Genomic DNA, 17,783 nt, shown 5'->3' with positions numbered 1-17,783 from the left:
TTGGAACACTCTACATATGATGTCCACCCCGTTATTATCGGCAGATTAGTTGATTAAGCGAAGCATTTCATTTATTCCGGGCCATTTTGGATTGCATTTGAAAGTGAGGAACAAATCTGGATATTCTGCCCACCTACAAATTGCCATTGCATTTTGATAATTTTGTTCCCGGTAGTAAGGTTCTCCAGTGCGAGATGAAGGTAGGATAATTGTTTTTCTACCAGTGAACAATCTGAATCACCAGAAAGAATGACATCCATTAAGCCAGAGTAAAGATCATGAGTTTTGTTTGATTATTCCGAATCTTACAAAATCTTTCTTCCTCGATTAGCATGTAACCGTAAAAAATATATTGTTGTAATAGTCTACCATCTAGTAAGATAATCTTACCCTCGTCAAGCCTTTGTTGTATTCTGATCAATATAAGTCTCATTGATAATTTTTGTCGCTTGCAAGTCTTGTTGATCACATCTGCTAACTTTATTCCAAGTCTATATTCATCTTCGCCATATGAATGTATTAATGGGTATGTCATAGATAGAAAATTTTGGAATAGATTAGTAATTCTTTGAAGTCCATTTTTTCTATACTCTAGAACAATATCTCGCTGGAAGTTTTCTTCTGTGATATCACCCACTATTAATCCGGTTACTTCAAAGTTGTGGGTATATTCTATTGCCGACCATTTGTTGTCCTGTTAGATAGGAGACTTAGGCGAAATTCACATTCAGGATGGATGCTCTTTATATCTATCTTCAGCCATTCAAAAATGTTTTTACCAATATATTATGCTCGTTCAACATTTCATATACGCCATGAACAATTTTGGGATCAACGTCTCCTTGCAACAGACAATTCATGTTGTTACTTTTTCATTATTAGTATCATATATATATATAGCTGAGCAAACTGGATATTTTAATCAATTTCCGGCAATAAATATCTTTTACGAAGATACTTCTGACCACTCATCCTGGAAACATAAGACCCCTTTGAGCGATTGATAGATCTATCAACTCGGCCACTTATGGATGTAAATGTAAATATTGAGTTGTATGCCCTGATATTTTTTCTTAGTTGTCCTGATTTTGTACCCAAAAGATACTTGAGATAAAGTGGTGGTTCCCTCAATAAAAAAAGTTGTACACGACCTCCTTCCATACAATAGAATGAGAATTTCAATTTTGTTGTATTGTTTTGTTGTCCATTCAACATACCATAAAAGAGATCTACAATAGTGGCATGTGTACTTTGGGTAGCCAAAATTCCATATTGTTGTGTAATGGCTGTGAAATTCGAACATTTAAATATAAACATAATCTTTTTATAGGTACTTAATGATTAATTTATTCAGTTTTCTCATATGAACAATAAGTCGAACTTTAACATACCACTTTGATGAACGGGAACATGTTTTCTTGAAAAGTTTGACAACTTGCCCAACTTTGTGAATCTATTCACAAAACGTATCAGCTGGATTTTTTTTGTTGTTCTTGTTTTTTTTTTCAATTAAACCAACCTTTCACTTCAATCTAGAGTACTTGCATTTGTTTTATTAGAAAGGTCACTTCTTTTTTCATCCAACTACACTCGCGCCTGTTGATATATTTGCATTTTCTGTTAATTTTAACATATTTTCTTGGCAAGCTAATTCTTGTAGTAGCTATTGTAGGAGGTTAATTTCCTTCGGAATATTCACTGTGCCATTGTATCGTTTAGTAATAGCAGATAGCAATTCCATCGAAGTTGTTAAATTTGATTTAGTATAATAAAATATGTTAGAAGAAGATATTTTTTTTTACTATAATGAGTATACAAGCCAGTGTAAATCAAAAGGCTCACCCAGATGATCTCAAAGAAACTGAATGGAGTGCAATGTCTAAATCTACTAATGCTTAAGTTTCTTGAATTATTAAAAAAGTAAATAAACGTCTCCCCTCCTTGATTGTGTGCTCTATTTTGTTGAAGATGAAAATGAATGGATGATAAATGGTTGCAGAATTTGAATATGATGAATGAATGGCTACCTATGTTGAGTGTAACGAATTTGAATATGAACATAGGGAAGATATGAAAATTTCCTAGGCATTTAATAGGAATGAATTGTATTTGATTTGTTGAAAAAATGTAACTCAATAAGATTGGGAGGAAGATTTGGGATCATCTCCCAAATCATTTGAATGGGTAACTAATATAGCTATTTAATAGATAACAATACTTATCGGGATAGAACCTCATATGAAAGGCAATATGTGTTCTAAAGAATACTATTCAAGTAGAGTAGGAATGAGTATATAAACCACTGAAAATCAGAATGCTCACCCGAGATGATCTCAAAGAAATTGAATGGAGTGCAATGTGTAAATCTACTATTGCATTATGTTTTACTTTAATACAGTAAATGATACAGTACTACTTTGTTCTTTTCATTATATTGATCAATAATACAAAATGATTGTCATTTGGAGCTCAAGATGAAGGGATTAAGGCAAGAAACATTAACCATGAATTACACAAATAACTTATAGTAGTACAAATGATGTTGTCACCTTGGTACTCTTAAGATTGCAGATCCACCTTAGGTTGCTTAAACCTAAATTTGCTTTTTTTTAGTTCTTTGGTAAGAATGCTCTTGAAATAATGCCTTTGAACCATGTACACAAGACACATGAATATTAACATGGATTCCATTGATTGTACTTTTTAGCTTAGTATAATTATGAACTCATGTACTTAGGCTCTCTTTTAGTGCACTGATCCTTAGCTTTGGACCCCTTAATCTATTGTTAAGCCACATGCAATGCTTATGAAGATAAATTTATTCATTTCTGTTCTGTATCTTTATGATATTGCCAATACCCCTGGTGTAATAGCTGATATTAGCCACGTGGACAAGGTTTTCTTCAAATGAAACCTTGGAATACCAAAATTTGAGCATTAATGAAAAACATAGTTGTCAAGTTAAAGGTAATGAAAAGTGATGACAATGAATCAACAAATATTGCACTGTCATTAGTAGTACATGTTTTCTGCAAACAAAAATCGCCCATTATAAGATACAACTGAAACAGTACCACCATTTATAAAGGGAAATAACAATTATATCAAACTTCTTTTTGAATTTAAAATATGGTAGACAACTAGTTTCTAATATTTTCGAGGCTCTAGCATTGAAAGAATATACATCCTCCATCCTCATTGAAGATATATGAAATGTTGAAATCATCTCCGAGCATGTAACAATCAATGTAATTTCCATTGTACTTGAGTTAAAATATGAAAATGCTCGTCTTACTGAGTGATTGCATTGTTTTCTACTCGAGAAAATGTAGTGCTCTTCTTATAATTTGTATTCACCTTCATAACTACACATTATAATCAATCCTTTAGAATGTAGTTAGAAGAAAAGTAACCTTCTTAAATTATAAATATTTTACATAGTACACATGATAGTTGGTGATGAATTGAATCAAGCAAAACATGATACCAAAATACTAATGCAAACTCATAAACTCGTTGTTAGTTGATTTCATTTACAACATATATGAAGAATATCTTGCTTTTGTACTAGCTTGTCATAGTAACTCATTATATTCACTAAATAATCAGATATGGATTCAAACCTTATACACACATCAATGTCAAATTATTCTGGGTCAATTAGACACCTCTTATGTATATTAAGATTAGTTATCATTCCAATACCGACAAAATTACTCTCCTACATCTTTAAAAACTCATCCAACCAAATTGATATTAGGCGTATTTATGCGCCCAATAATTAATTTATCTCATTTATATAGATATGTTTAGAAGCATTTCCGGTATCGGAGTTTAGTTTTGATATTCTTTTAATTCCATTTTTCCTAACCAATATGATTCGATGTTACAGGGCGAAGAGAAAAGAAAACGATCCAAAATAGGACTCCTGGATAGAGCTCAGAAAATAGAAGACGAAGTTGCGGAGAAAATGAGCCAAGAAGCTAGAAAATGCGTTACAAGGGAGCACCTCTGCGTCGCGGAGCTAATCTATTGATTCAGAAAAGAAATTCCACTTAACAGAGGACTCTGTGTTGATGTTCGACGTGGAGTGGTTTCACCTGAGCACAAATATAGGCTAGGGAATAGGTCCGCGTCACGAACTTGGACACAAGAAATTGTCCACGTGTTTTAAATTTGGACTATAAATAGTTTAACTGTGTTATTTTTATATTTTATCAAGTTCCAAAAAGATAGGAGCACAATACTTTGGGCGATTTTGCTACATTTACTAGGGTTTTTCTTCCATTTCTTCATCTTGGTAAACTTTGTATGATTGCTAAACGTTATTTCATCATCTTTTGTGCTATGAGTGGCTAAAATCCCTTATGCTAGGGTTGTAGCTATTGTTGATGGTTTAATACAATTTTTTCCTATTATTCGATGGATTAACCTCATTATAGATTAGCAAGGTTCATTTTACGATCACGATCTTCGAACTGCTAATTGCCTACCACCATTGACAACCTAAAACATCATTGAGCGAGATTAGACATGTACCAATGACGACCCATTTAGCATTCATCTTGTATAACAACCAAGTGTTGTATATAAGTATAAGACTATCCTATATACAAAACACTCTAAATTTTACCCTAGAATGAACACTCTCACACATTCTTTGGTCTATCCCTCTATTTATCTTCTGAGTTCAAGAACAGACAACAAGTTTATTCTAATGTTAATCAAGAATTAAAATGGTAAAAAAATAATTCAAGCACAAATCATTAGACAACCCTTCTCATACTAGAAAAAATTGTATTAAACCATCAATCGTAGCTATAAACCCTAAAAATAAGGGATTTTAGCCACTCAGCAACAAACATTCGCATATGAACCTCTCTCAAAGAATGCACTGAAAGTTGCCATTGAAGTTCAACAAACCTGCAGTAAAAATGTGAAATATATAATGAATATTAATTAATATAGTGGCTATAAAGTTTACTCTTGACACATCTACATGAAAATTTCACTCTAAAGGGTATGAATCAAACTTTTATAAGTATGATAGCGGAAAACGAAGCAGGTACTATCTACTATCTAGCTTCACCACTCACAAGAGGAATCATTTTCCGTTCCAAAAGTTCCATGAAATTCAACAATTAGACAACGGCACCAGAAAATTCATTAACACTCATGCATTAATACAATTAATTAGGATGGGTTGGAATGAGGGCATTTTAGTGCGACACAGGTGCAAGAACTTTCTAATGACCCTAACACAATTCGAACTTCAAAATGATTGTCTACTCCCTTATAGAAGCTATGGTATCTGTAGGACAACTATTTTCAATAATGCAATTATAATAAAACTCATACTTGAATTGACAAAGTGTTAAGTAGATGGATCCAGAATGCGAACTCGTAGTCTACTACTATCATTTTCTTAATAACGAATTTAAAAGAATTTCACATAACCGTTAAACTAAACTAAAAATCATAAAAGGATGAACCAACTTAACTATGAGTTTCTCAGCCACAACATTGAATAGGGTAAAAGTATTGTACCCTTATATATCTATCGTTTTTATGCGTATCTTGAACCTATCTTTAGAGACTAGGTTAGATTAATTCGCAATGTATGAAAATCAAATTCAAAGTTCTTCTACAATCCTTACTTCACTAAAGGAAACTTGCAATCTTTATTGAAATTAGGGGAACAATAGACGCTATTGACAAGTTCAATCTTCTTCGAACACACATTACAGGAGAGGTAATACAGGTCAAAATAATTATCTATTTCTATAATTCAGCCCTTCACTTTAATGTTGTATTCCTACATGTACAAATATATAATTATATAGTGTAACAATCCTATTGAAATGGAAAATACAAACAAAAGGTTCAAAATAACAAAACAACCAGTAGTTCAGAGCTCCATTCAGACTCCAAAAACTCCTTAATGTCCATGCGGTTATAAAACATCTCTTTCTCAATGGGGAGGTTTTAAAAAGAAGTACCAAAATGACAAAAGAATCTGTAGTTTAGAGCTCCAATCAGACTCCAATAACTCCTTAATATCTGTGCAGTTCAAAAACATCTCTTTCTCCAATCGGAAGGTTGTTTCTAACCCTTATCAAAAAAACATCTCGATTAGAAACCAACTCTAGGATATTTTAAGATCTCAATTAGAAGTTATGCAGAAAATGCAAATTCTGATATGAAAAGGACTAACTATCAAACTATACATAATCGAAGAATTAGGGTATAAAAGGGCACAAAAATAAATTAACACAGTAATACAAATTTAAGACACTATAATTACAAATCAGGAAAATAAAGGCAACTATGAAATCATGTTGACCAGAAACCAACTCCGAGCTATTTTAAGAACTAAATTAGAAGTTATATAGAAAATGAAAATTCCAATATGAAAAGGAATAACTATCAAACTACAATTTCCAATCAGGAAAAAAATGAATATTAAATCATCTCGACCAGAAACAAACTCTGAAAGGCAAGAATAAGCCATTGTAAGACCTCAATTAAAAGTTACATAGAAAATCCAAATTTTGATATGAAAAGGAAGGAGTAACTATCAAACTATATATAATCGAAGAATTAGGGTATGAAAGGGCACAAAAATAAATTAATAATGAAATGATTTAGAGATTAAAACAAATTTAAGACACTACAGTTACAAATCAGGAAAATAAAGGAGTGGGTTAATGATGTAGAAGGTGAAATAAAATGGAAAACGTACCTTCTCAAATTTATGAACTTGGGAGGGGGAAGGTGAGAAAATCAGCCAAAAAATTATGTGAAATAAGAAAAGTAAAATAAAGCACGCCTCATAAACTAACATATTAAATGAGACAATTTTGACGATGTTAGTGGGTTGGCTGTTAATCTGTTTGGGTTGTAGCTTAGTAATGAACAAACTTATTAAATTGGTTAATTAAGGTAATGTTAATGGGTTAGGTGTTAGACGTATGGGGCTGAAGCTAATTAAATACTCATATTTAGTGTGATATTAAATCATTTATGTAGTTTTTAGGAGAAAAATCAGAAATAATTCAAAAAAGGAGAGAAATAGAATGTCACAAATTTTGGCAAATTGGAGGGTGCCACATCAACAGATCTAGTATATATATATGAAGATTTTAAGAGGGTTTGGTAGAGTTTAAAATATATTTCAGGAGAAATATTAGATTTAAACTCTTAAAAGATGAAGTTTATGGAACTGTATCACAACTGTATTAAAGATTTATTAGATATGTTTCATAATTTAATTAAAATTGTATTAAAATCATGAACAATATATTTATAATACATATTGCAAACTTCACTCCCTTTTTAGTGATATCAATTATAATAATAATTTAGGTACCACACTTGTAATACATTTTGGGGTCATTTGGTTACTATATTAGATACATCTTATTCATGTATAAAAAGTTGTATTAGCGTTACTATGTTTGATAGATGTTTTTATTAGGTATAAAACTCAATATAACTTATACCATGTTTGGTTGGTAAGAATTAAAATATTGTATAAAAGTTATTCATGTATTAATTTATACGGTGTTTGGTTGCATTTTGTAGTCCTACATAATTAATACCAATATAACTTATGAGAGAATCTATATATAAAATTATGCAGGGTAGAAGGTAGAATAAGTTATGTGGATATTAGTTATACATGTGTAAAAATGATAAATTACACATTTACCCTATTAATTTTATTTTTAAAAAATTGGAAACTTTACTATTTTCCTATCTACATTTGTTGTTTTTATTTCTTTTTATACTATTATCAATCTTTTTTTATATTATATATTTTTACCAACTCTTCAAAATTACAAATTACTCCTTCTTCGTAGAAAATTTCTTTTGCGGATTGTATATAATTTTAAATTTTTTAGAAAAACACGTTGAGTGACACTTATTTAGTAGAACTGTTGGATTTTTTATATGAATATTTATATTTAAAAAGAATTATAATCAAACCGACATATGGAAAAGGGAAAAATATATTTTTTATAATAAAATTGACAACCTTCCACAAAGAATGGAAACATGATAAAAGAGTTATAAATAAGCTATACTATTTCATTAATTTATCGTTTCAGGTATTGTAAAAAAATATTTTATTTCATCTTTAATTGAAACTTTACTTCTTTTTCTATCTACATTTGTTCTTTTTTATTTTTATATATATAGAGACTGTTACAGAACCATTTAATGTTTCTTTCATCCATACACTAACATGATGAACCTATTTAACGTAACTCGTAAAGTTATACTAACACATTTGTTAAAGGATGTAAACGGATGTTTCTAAATCCTATAAAAGGGTGATCTTTACCCTTGTGAAATACACACAACAAAACATATAAAAGAATATTGTTTACTCTATATTTCTCATTAGTATTTGTCTTCCATTTCTTGTTTAGTATTATTGAATTTTGCTCTTGTTTTATAACACGTTATCAGCACGAGTCTCTAGCCAACTAAGACGTACTTGATTTGAAAGTAATTTCTAAAAGTGAATCAACTTTCCTTTAGAGCCAGTATATATTTGTGCGTATATAAAATCTCTAATAGGTTTGCATTACTCTCTAATTAGTATTTTCATTATTGCATATATAACCTTCGTTAGGTATTATTATAATACTTTACTAGGCATAATAATCAAGATGTTTCATGTTTATATTGTTATGTTATATATGCGACTAATTTATAACTATAAATTCAATACTAAGCAATATGATAGCGTGAGAGTTGGAAGACTTGTAAATATTTTCTTGTCATAAATTTACGATAAAATATATGTGTGTCATAAAGAGAGTGGTATTTATTAAATATGACATGAAAAACTTACAAATGTTATGCATTATAATTATATTGAAACTAGAAATAAATATTGAAAAATAATTACAATATATATTAAATCTACCGTTTCATACTTTATGAGTTTACATGTTTTTATAACATTCTATGTTCATGCATAAAATATATTTCATACTAATTCTTAATCATTTGAAGCATAACGTTATCTTTTATTATAAAGAAACCAATATCATAATATTAACTCAAAGTTATTTTATGCTTTTTTTCATCATGTCGAATTTGTCAAAGCTTGAGTTTGTGATACTTGACATTTCTAAAAAGAATTATTTGTCATGGGTACTTGATGCTGAAATTCACTTTACCACTAAGAGTCTTGGTGACAGTATAATAGAAGGAAATACGACATCAAGTCAAGTTAAAGCGAAAGCTATGATTTTTCTTCTTCGTCATCTTGATGAAAACTTAAAGGTTGAATACCTAACAGTGAAAGATCCACTTGAATTGTGGATAGGTTTCAAAGGGAGGTATGACCACCTCAAGACAACGGTATTACCAATGGCTCGTTATGAGTGGATGCACTTAAGGTTTCAAGATTATAAATTCGTAATTGAGTATAACTCTGTTGTATTTAGAATAACATCTCAACTAAAATTATGTGGCTAAACAATAAAAGATGAGGACATGTTACAAAACGCACTAACTACTTTCCATGTCTTTAATATGATATTACAACAACAATATTGTGAAAAAGATTTTCAGAAATACTTTGAACTGATCTCATGCCTTCTAATAGCTGAGAACAATAATGACCTTTTAATGAAAAATCATGAAACATGTCCCGCTGAAAGTGCTCCATTACCGGAGGCTCACGCTGTTGATGCACACCGCCAATCTAAAATATGAGAAATAATCGGGCCCATAACAATGTGCACGAGCATATCAAAGGCAAAAGACGATATAATAATCGACGAGGTGATGGTCATAACAAAAGGGAGAACAATATGGATTCTCAAAATAATCCTTCTAAAGGAAAGGGCGATCACTGTCATCGTTGTGGCCTTAAAGGTCACTTGAAAAATGAATGTCGGGCACCTGAGCATTTTGTCAGGTAGTATCAGAATTTCTTTAAACGGAAAGGAAATAAAGGCGGTGCCTCCTCTTCTAATGCCCTGCTAGAGTCACATTTCAATCCCAAAGATGATGTTCAGGCATAATCTTCTCAAAAATATAATGAGAATGTTGAGTCAAACTCAGTATTGAAAGATGATGTTTATGATGGGCTCAATGATATTACTCATCTGTAAGCTGAGGACTTCTTTGGAGATCACAACTGAAATTGCATAATTGAGCTAGGAAATGAATAATGTTTTTATGTATTTTTAATGTCTTAATTAAAGTTTATGTACTTAAGATTTCTTTTGTTAAATTTTGTACTTCTTATCATGTACTTTTTATTCTTGTGAAGATAAATAAAATTTTCCAGTCTTCGGTTGGATCCAAGATGCGTAGTGGAGACATGTGTCTTCTGGATAATGCCACAACTCATACGATACTAAGAGAAAAGAAATATTTCTCTCAATTGATAATGAAAAAGGCATATGTTTATACAATATCCGGTAGTACAAAATTGATAGAGGGCTCTAGAAGAGCGACCTTATTACTACCGGGAGGAACATCATTGGTAATTGATAATGCATTGAATTGTAGTAAGTCTCATAGAAACTTGTTAAGTTTCAAGGTTATTCGCCAAAATTGCTATCATGTTAATATTGCGAATGAAGGTAAGGTGGAATACTTTTATATTACTACAACAAATGCGGATAAGAAAATTGTGCATGAAAAATTGCCAGCACTTTCTTCTAGGTTGTATCATACAAATATTGGTACAGTTGAATCACATGTCGTATTAAATAAAAGGTTTACTGATTCTAATGATTTTATCATTTATAATAAATATGAAGCGCAAAGTAATTGAGAATTCGCATGGGCACACTATGAAGAACACACACACACACACACACACACACACACACTCACACACACACACACACACACACACACACACACACACACACACACACACACACACACACACACACATGAAAAATCGCCCTGAGGACCACGTCTTTTCTATGTAATGATAATACATACAAGTAAAGAATGATATTACATTCTTGAATTATGAGGGGAGCTTGTGGCACAACCCATTTTGACTTGAGTCGTTGACTTCTTCCTACTACTAGAAAACTAGGAATATGGATAAAATTATGGTCACTGCCTCCATCCACCAATACCTGGACCAGGGAACCATTGACATGACCATGGAATCGGAGCGTGGAATAAGAGTTTCCACATCCAAGGCATGATAAGATATAGAAGAGTGTTCTTGAATTTCCAAACATTGTAATTCTTCTGCCAAAAAATCATCTGCGATGAATGACTCCAGTAATGTAAGTTCCCAATTAGGATCATTATTGAGGAGTCACAGTTTGGGTGGTGTTTACATTTATGACTGATTAAATATTTCTCCTCAAAATAGTAGTAGAGTCCATGCTCACGACAACTTTGAATTTAAGCACGTGAGAGGAATTTCAATGGGGAACGTGCAACAACTCGATTCAAGTTGTTGTTGGTTGCTATAGCAGCAGAAGAATTTTTGTAGGATAAGGAGACATTTGGGTTATGTATAAAAGGTGTACCTTATTATCCAAAATAGGTAGGATGAGTCTTTTCGCAGCCTGGATTCGTCTCTCTTGTATATGCTTTTACTTAAGGTTCTCATCACAAGTTTTTGGCTCGTGACACAATACTCAGTTCTTGATGTCCTCTCTTAGTCTAGATATAACGAGGTGAAGAATAAGTCTATAACAAATGTCACCAGTCTCATTCGTAATGGCTTCAAATCGTCCTTATGGGTCTGAAACAGTGGTAACTTGTCGGAGTTTTTCCAATCTTCCTTCCGCCGACTCCAAACCCTTCTGTTTGAATCGGATTCACACCTTTTCAGCAAATGTGTCCAATAAACTAATTGTTTGTTCCTAAACAACCATTTGTAACATTCCAGTGGTTCGCCATTGAGATGAAATGACGCGATGCTGAGCCTGTGATTACAAAAATAAAAGTATCGTTTCGCTTGGAATCACCAAGTCTCCGATTTTTCACCACGAAATCGATCCAATTCCACTGAAGTAGGTATGTGCCTGGGTACAGTGGTTGCCGGTAGATGTTCCTATCAAGTTATCTCCATGATCGGTTCAGGATGGTTTGTCCCCATCAAAATTTTGGTAGAAACCATCTTCATCGGTATATTTCAGATCTCACTAAGTTAGTTAGAGAAGGAATTCTTCACTTACTTAATCGAATCATTCAAATAAGCCTTGATTATTTTGTGGTCCTCTATGAGTGACCTCTCGATGAGAACATCAATGTAACAAACTATGAAAACAGTTTGCAAATCAAGGTGAATTTATTATAACATTGAACGAAATACACGATTAGAAAATAAATATCAATGAAACAGTAACAATGAAAATAGGAAAGGAATGAGAAAATAGAGAAACAATGAGATGAAATATCCATACTAAAATTATAATTGCCTAACAAAATTAGATGTCCATATTTTCTATTTATCAAATTTGGCACTTCACAAACTGCACTTTTTTCCCCTTGTATACGTTCTCATCACCATGTTCCCATTATAAATTAATTTAACCTTGTTAAAGAGTTTCTCATGCGCTTACTTATTTTCAAAACCCTATTCTCCTGGTGATGGTGGTTGTTGATGTGTCTTCCAAGTCACTCGTGGTTGCTGGTGTGTCTTCCATAGTTTTCCACATGTCTACTCTTCTTCACAAATACTCTATTGTTCCTTTCAATCCACACATATTCGGCCAAAATAGTTTTATAGATTTGAGCCTGTAGTGATTTCCCTTTGACCCATTGAATACTCCATTGTAGAAACTGAGGCCAATCTGAAGATTGAAAGGCTTGCTTCTAGATCCACATGAGCAATTTGTTCCACAGACATATGGAGAGTGGGTTTTGCACAAATAAGTGCTCAATAAATTCTTCCTTTCTTTGATAAAACACATATAATTTAGGTACATCCGTAATCCATTTACTTAGTCTATTTGTTGTTACCAACTTCCTATTGAGCATGATTCGTATAATAAAACATAATTTAGGTCTGGATCAAGTTTTAAACTCAATACTACCCTGTATTGGTCCCTGATCATGGGCGACTTATGTGTCTAATAACCATTTTCGGTGTCAGAATTAAGTTTTTACAGTGTTTTGATGTCGCTTTTTCTAACCAATATGATTGGATGTGTCAGGGTGATAAACAAAGAAAAACGATCCAAAATGAGGCATCTTGAAAGATATTGAAAAATAAAAGATGAAGTTGCAGAGAAAAAGAGCCAAGAAGCTGGAAAATACACTACGAGGGAGCACCTCCGCGTGGTGGAACAATTACGCATATGCAAAAAAATTCTATCAAACAGTGGAGTGCGCGATGGGAGCACGTCGCAGAGAGGTTTAAGCTGGGTGAAACTTAGGCAAGTGAAAAAATCCGCGTCGTGGACGTGGACACCAGAAATTGGTCACATATTTTTATTCTAGACTATAAATAGTTTGTGTGCTTTTTTATATATATGAAGTTCCAAAAAGATGAGAGCACAATACTTTGGGAGATTTTGCTAAATTTCTAGGTTTTTTTTTTCATTTCTTCATATTGGAAAACTTTGTATGATTACTAAATATTATTTCATCATCTTTTGTGATATGAGTGGCTAAAATCCCTTATCCTAGGGTTGTAACTACAATTAATGGTTTAATACAATTTGTTTTCAGTATGAGAAGGGTTATCTTTTGATTTATGCTTGCATTTTTATATTACTATTTTAATGCCTTATTAACATTAGAATATACTTGTTGTCCACTCTTGAACTTGGAAAATGAATAGAGGGATAGACAAAAGAATGTGATAAGTGTGCTCATTCTAGGGTATTGTATAGAATGTTTCGTATATAGGATAGTCTTATACTTATATACCATGCTTGGTTATTATGCAAGATGAATGTTTTATACTTCGTCATTGATTCATGCCTAACTCTTCACAATGATGTAATTAGGCTTTCAATGGTGGTAGACGATTATAGGTCAGAAGATCGTGATCGTAAAATGAACCTTGCGAATCCATAGTGAGGATAATAGGATAAATCAATGTTATATCGGAGATTAATCTATGATACAACCCTTGGATAACTTACCAAATTATGCAATTCTTTTGTTTAAAACCGTTTAATTAAAGTAATTAATTTTTGATAGTGTTTAGTCAATAGTTATAAATAAAATTCTAAAAACATTTCTCGCTTGAGTAAATTTAGTCCAGACATTAGAGAATTGTAATTTGCTGATTTAAAATCTTTTAGGTTCGATAATCCGGCTTGAAAGAGTCATTATACTACTTGAGTGACCACGTGCACTTGCATGTGCTTTTGGACTCAACAAGTTCTTGGCGCTGCTGCTGGGGATTTTTAAATCGGCAGATATATACTTTTTGAGTATCTAAATTATTTCTACAAGGGTTTCAACTTGATCTTGGCTCCACATTTCGCAGTTTATATCAGGTTTTTACACTAGAAGACGACTAGGATTTTGTACTAGAGAAGGCGAAGAAGACGCACCCGTCCTGTTCCTCGTATGGGAGGGAACCAAATACTCCAAAAGAAAGAGTAGATCAAGACCCGCCGACAGTTATGGCAGAAATGAAAGTGCAGGATATGGAAATCCTACGAACTACCAATGTTATCTCAAGTATTTAGAAACCTATACTTGGTCGGAGGTTTGAATTGAAGCAGAACATGGTGCAACTACTGCACACAAACAGGAAGTTCTCTAGTCTATCTCATGAGGACTCACGAGTGCATATTTAGAATTTTCTCGAGATCAGTGACACATACACTCCAACTGGAGTGAACTCTGATTATGTGAGGATCACGTTCCCCTTTTTACACTAGGGAAAGCAAAAAGATAGTTGAACTCTGAGCCCGCATATCCATAACAACTTGGGGTGATCTTGAATGAAAGTTTTTGATAAGGTTTTTTCCATCCACTAAAATAGTCAAGATGAGAAGCGACATATTAAGCTTTCGAAAGAAAGGAGGGGAGAACTTGTACCAATATTGGGATAGGTTTTAGTCCCTGTTGCTAAGTTATCCACATCACCATAAATCTAATAAAGTGTTGGTCCATACCTTCATTGAAGGGTTGGAACCGAACACAAAAAGTTTACTTGATTCCCTTGCAGGTGGACAAGCTTTAGACAATACATATGCTGAGTTGTTTACATTTCTTCATATAATTTCACAGGGTAACCCCGAGTGGAATGGAGGAGGATCTAAACCGGTCGTACAAAAGACTGCAGGAATGCTGGAAATAGATGTAGTGACAACTTTGTTTGTACAGATTGCATCAATGCAGAATATGATGGCTACTCATTTTAGCAACATGTAACTAGGATAACAACAAGCTCAAGTTAATATGGTACATCAACCATAAGTTTGGTGTGAAGTATGTGGAGGTGAAGATCGCCGAGGTCTGTAGAGTGATACGCTCAAACTTACTTCTTATTTGAGAAGTAAAGCGGTCGTGTCAAGTAAATAACCCAACTAGTGAGGTTGGGATCGTTCCCACGAGGAAAATAGTTTCGACTTAACTTTAACCTATTATTACTATTATTCGGTCAGTCAATTCCTTTGAAAGCAAAAACAATAAAAGGGGGGGGGTTCTATTTCAAAATGAATGAAAATAACTAACGAAATTGAAAGACACTTAAAAGCTTTGAATGTAAGAGTTTAATCAATTAATCAAAGTAACTAGCGTTTACGTGTTCCCCGCAGGTTCATAACTTGATAATTCTAACTATAACAATTCTTTCCTAGTATCTTGCATGCAAAGTGATAAGTTATGTATTTCTAAATCCTTGGTCCGGCATCTAGAAAATCTCACTCCGCTCCTTGGTCCGGCTACGTGTGTTGCTATCCTAACCCTTATATTTACCTCATATTAGGCATCGTATTCGATATTTGACTAAGTTATTACCTCGTACCAATCAATACTAGCCTATTATATAGTATACACTAAATCTATGTTGATAATTCTTTTCCTATTATCTACCTCCATTGTCCGGCAAGTAGCATTAAGACGAGTTCTAACGTTGGCCATCCTTTAAAAAGACTTCTAAGTGAAAGAATTATTAGTACATGCAAGACACTATTCTAGAATTATTTTTTTAGTTAGGTTTTACCTCATTATTTGCCTATGGTTCCCACAACCCTAGTTATGGAGTTTAGTTACCCATAGTCATAATCACAATATTCAAATATATTATATAAGAATTCATGTACTTACTTCAATGAGATAGAGTAAAATCCGAAAGTTTTCTTGATTAATCAACAAAAATCACCAACAATCACTTGCAAGAATCTCAAAGTAATCAAGAGTCTCACAAAAAGTCTAATGATAATCAAAAGTCTAACACTAATACACAAAGTCTAATAATGATCCAGAGTCTAGCCTCAAAATGAGGTTTTTCGAACTATTTATAGAAAATAAAAACCTAATTAAACAAGGACTCTATTTGCTGGAATTCTGTCAAAACGCGGCTGGGTCGATGGACCTCGCCACGGATCGTCGTGGTCACGAAGGACCGTCATGGACTCCGTCGTCCCATACTTGTGCAATTTCTTCTGTTGCTCTCTTCATTACCCTAGACGGCAAGTATGACGGACCGTCATAGGCACAACGGTCCGTCGAGGGTCTTCGTTCCAAAACACTCAAACTCTTGGAATATGGGTACTGGGATTACTTCTCTGAACTTCATGACGAACCTACAAGACGGACCGTCATAGACACGAAGGACCGGCATGGACTCCGTAACCCCACACTTGGTCAGACTTCCCCATCTTCCTTCAGCACCTGCACTACGCTGCCACCTACGGACCGTCACAAGCATGAAGGACCTTCACAAGCTCCGTAGGTGGTCTCTTCTGCATTTCTTCGCTCAGAATCTCCGCATTCATCTTTGGACAGATTTCCTGCTAATAAAGAGAAAATTATATAAAAATTAGCACAAAAAGGCTTTTGGACATACTAAACTTTAAGGAAAAAGTATTAATAATACCGTGAAAACACGGTATATCAACACCCTCAACTTAAATTCGTTGTTTGTCCTCAAGCGACGCACTATGACTCAATACAAAATCTTTGTACAATAGTATCCATGTTTTATCCTTTGCAATCATTTGGCTATCAATCCCAATTAATCTCATCATATCTATGCATGCTATCACTATTAAGCTTGAATTATGTGGGATCAGAACATGACACAGACTCACCATGCACTAACACCTATCCTCTTCAATTTCTCTCCGAGGTGCTAACAATTCCGGTATTGCAACTAATGTCCTCACTTTAAAACAAAATCCTCATTTTTCACACAATGATTTCAGTTTGAGTATAAGGATTACTTTTCAACACTCGCTCTCAGAACAAATTCACACTCATTCATACCTATTGCCATAAGCTTGCCCTTATTTTCATTGCCGTAAGTTCACTATACAACCCTTAGGATCACGATAGGACTTTCTTAGCTTGTAACATAGGCTCAGGGTCAAGTAGGGTATATTTAGGTATACTTTAGTGGCTTTTTGCCCTCCTTTATATATTGGCTAAACCTACCACTTTCTATCATTTTATCTCGCCCAGTTTCTCATATTCTTTCACCTTGCTATTTTCTCTTCTTTCTTCATTTGTGTAAGTGACTCTCTTCTTTTCTTGCTTGTATTTCTTGTGTTTTTTTTCTTTTTCTTTACTTTTCTTCAACTAATTCTTGAGTCACTTTACTTTTGTTCTTTCTTTCTCTTTGTTCTTTCAACCCCACTTTCCGG

The 17,783-nt window shown here is 33.3% G+C and overlaps 1 long non-coding RNA gene across 1 annotated transcript; it reads right to left on the bottom strand.

The window, feature by feature from the left end:
• Positions 1-4,709: 4,709 nt before the first annotated feature.
• Positions 4,710-6,873, bottom strand: LOC109118925 (uncharacterized). The gene is made up of 2 exons (XR_002026100.3): positions 6,743-6,873; positions 4,710-4,923 (listed from the first exon to the last, which is right to left on the bottom strand). It is a non-coding gene; the product is annotated as an uncharacterized lncRNA (long non-coding RNA).
• Between the last annotated feature and the right edge of the window lie 10,910 nt (positions 6,874-17,783).

Source organism: Solanum lycopersicum, chromosome 11 (genome assembly GCF_036512215.1).
Source record: "Solanum lycopersicum chromosome 11, SLM_r2.1".
NCBI classification, from domain to species: Eukaryota; Viridiplantae; Streptophyta; class Magnoliopsida; order Solanales; family Solanaceae; genus Solanum; species Solanum lycopersicum.
Note: the sequence above shows the minus strand (reverse complement) of the source record. Positions and strands in the feature narration are given on the sequence as shown.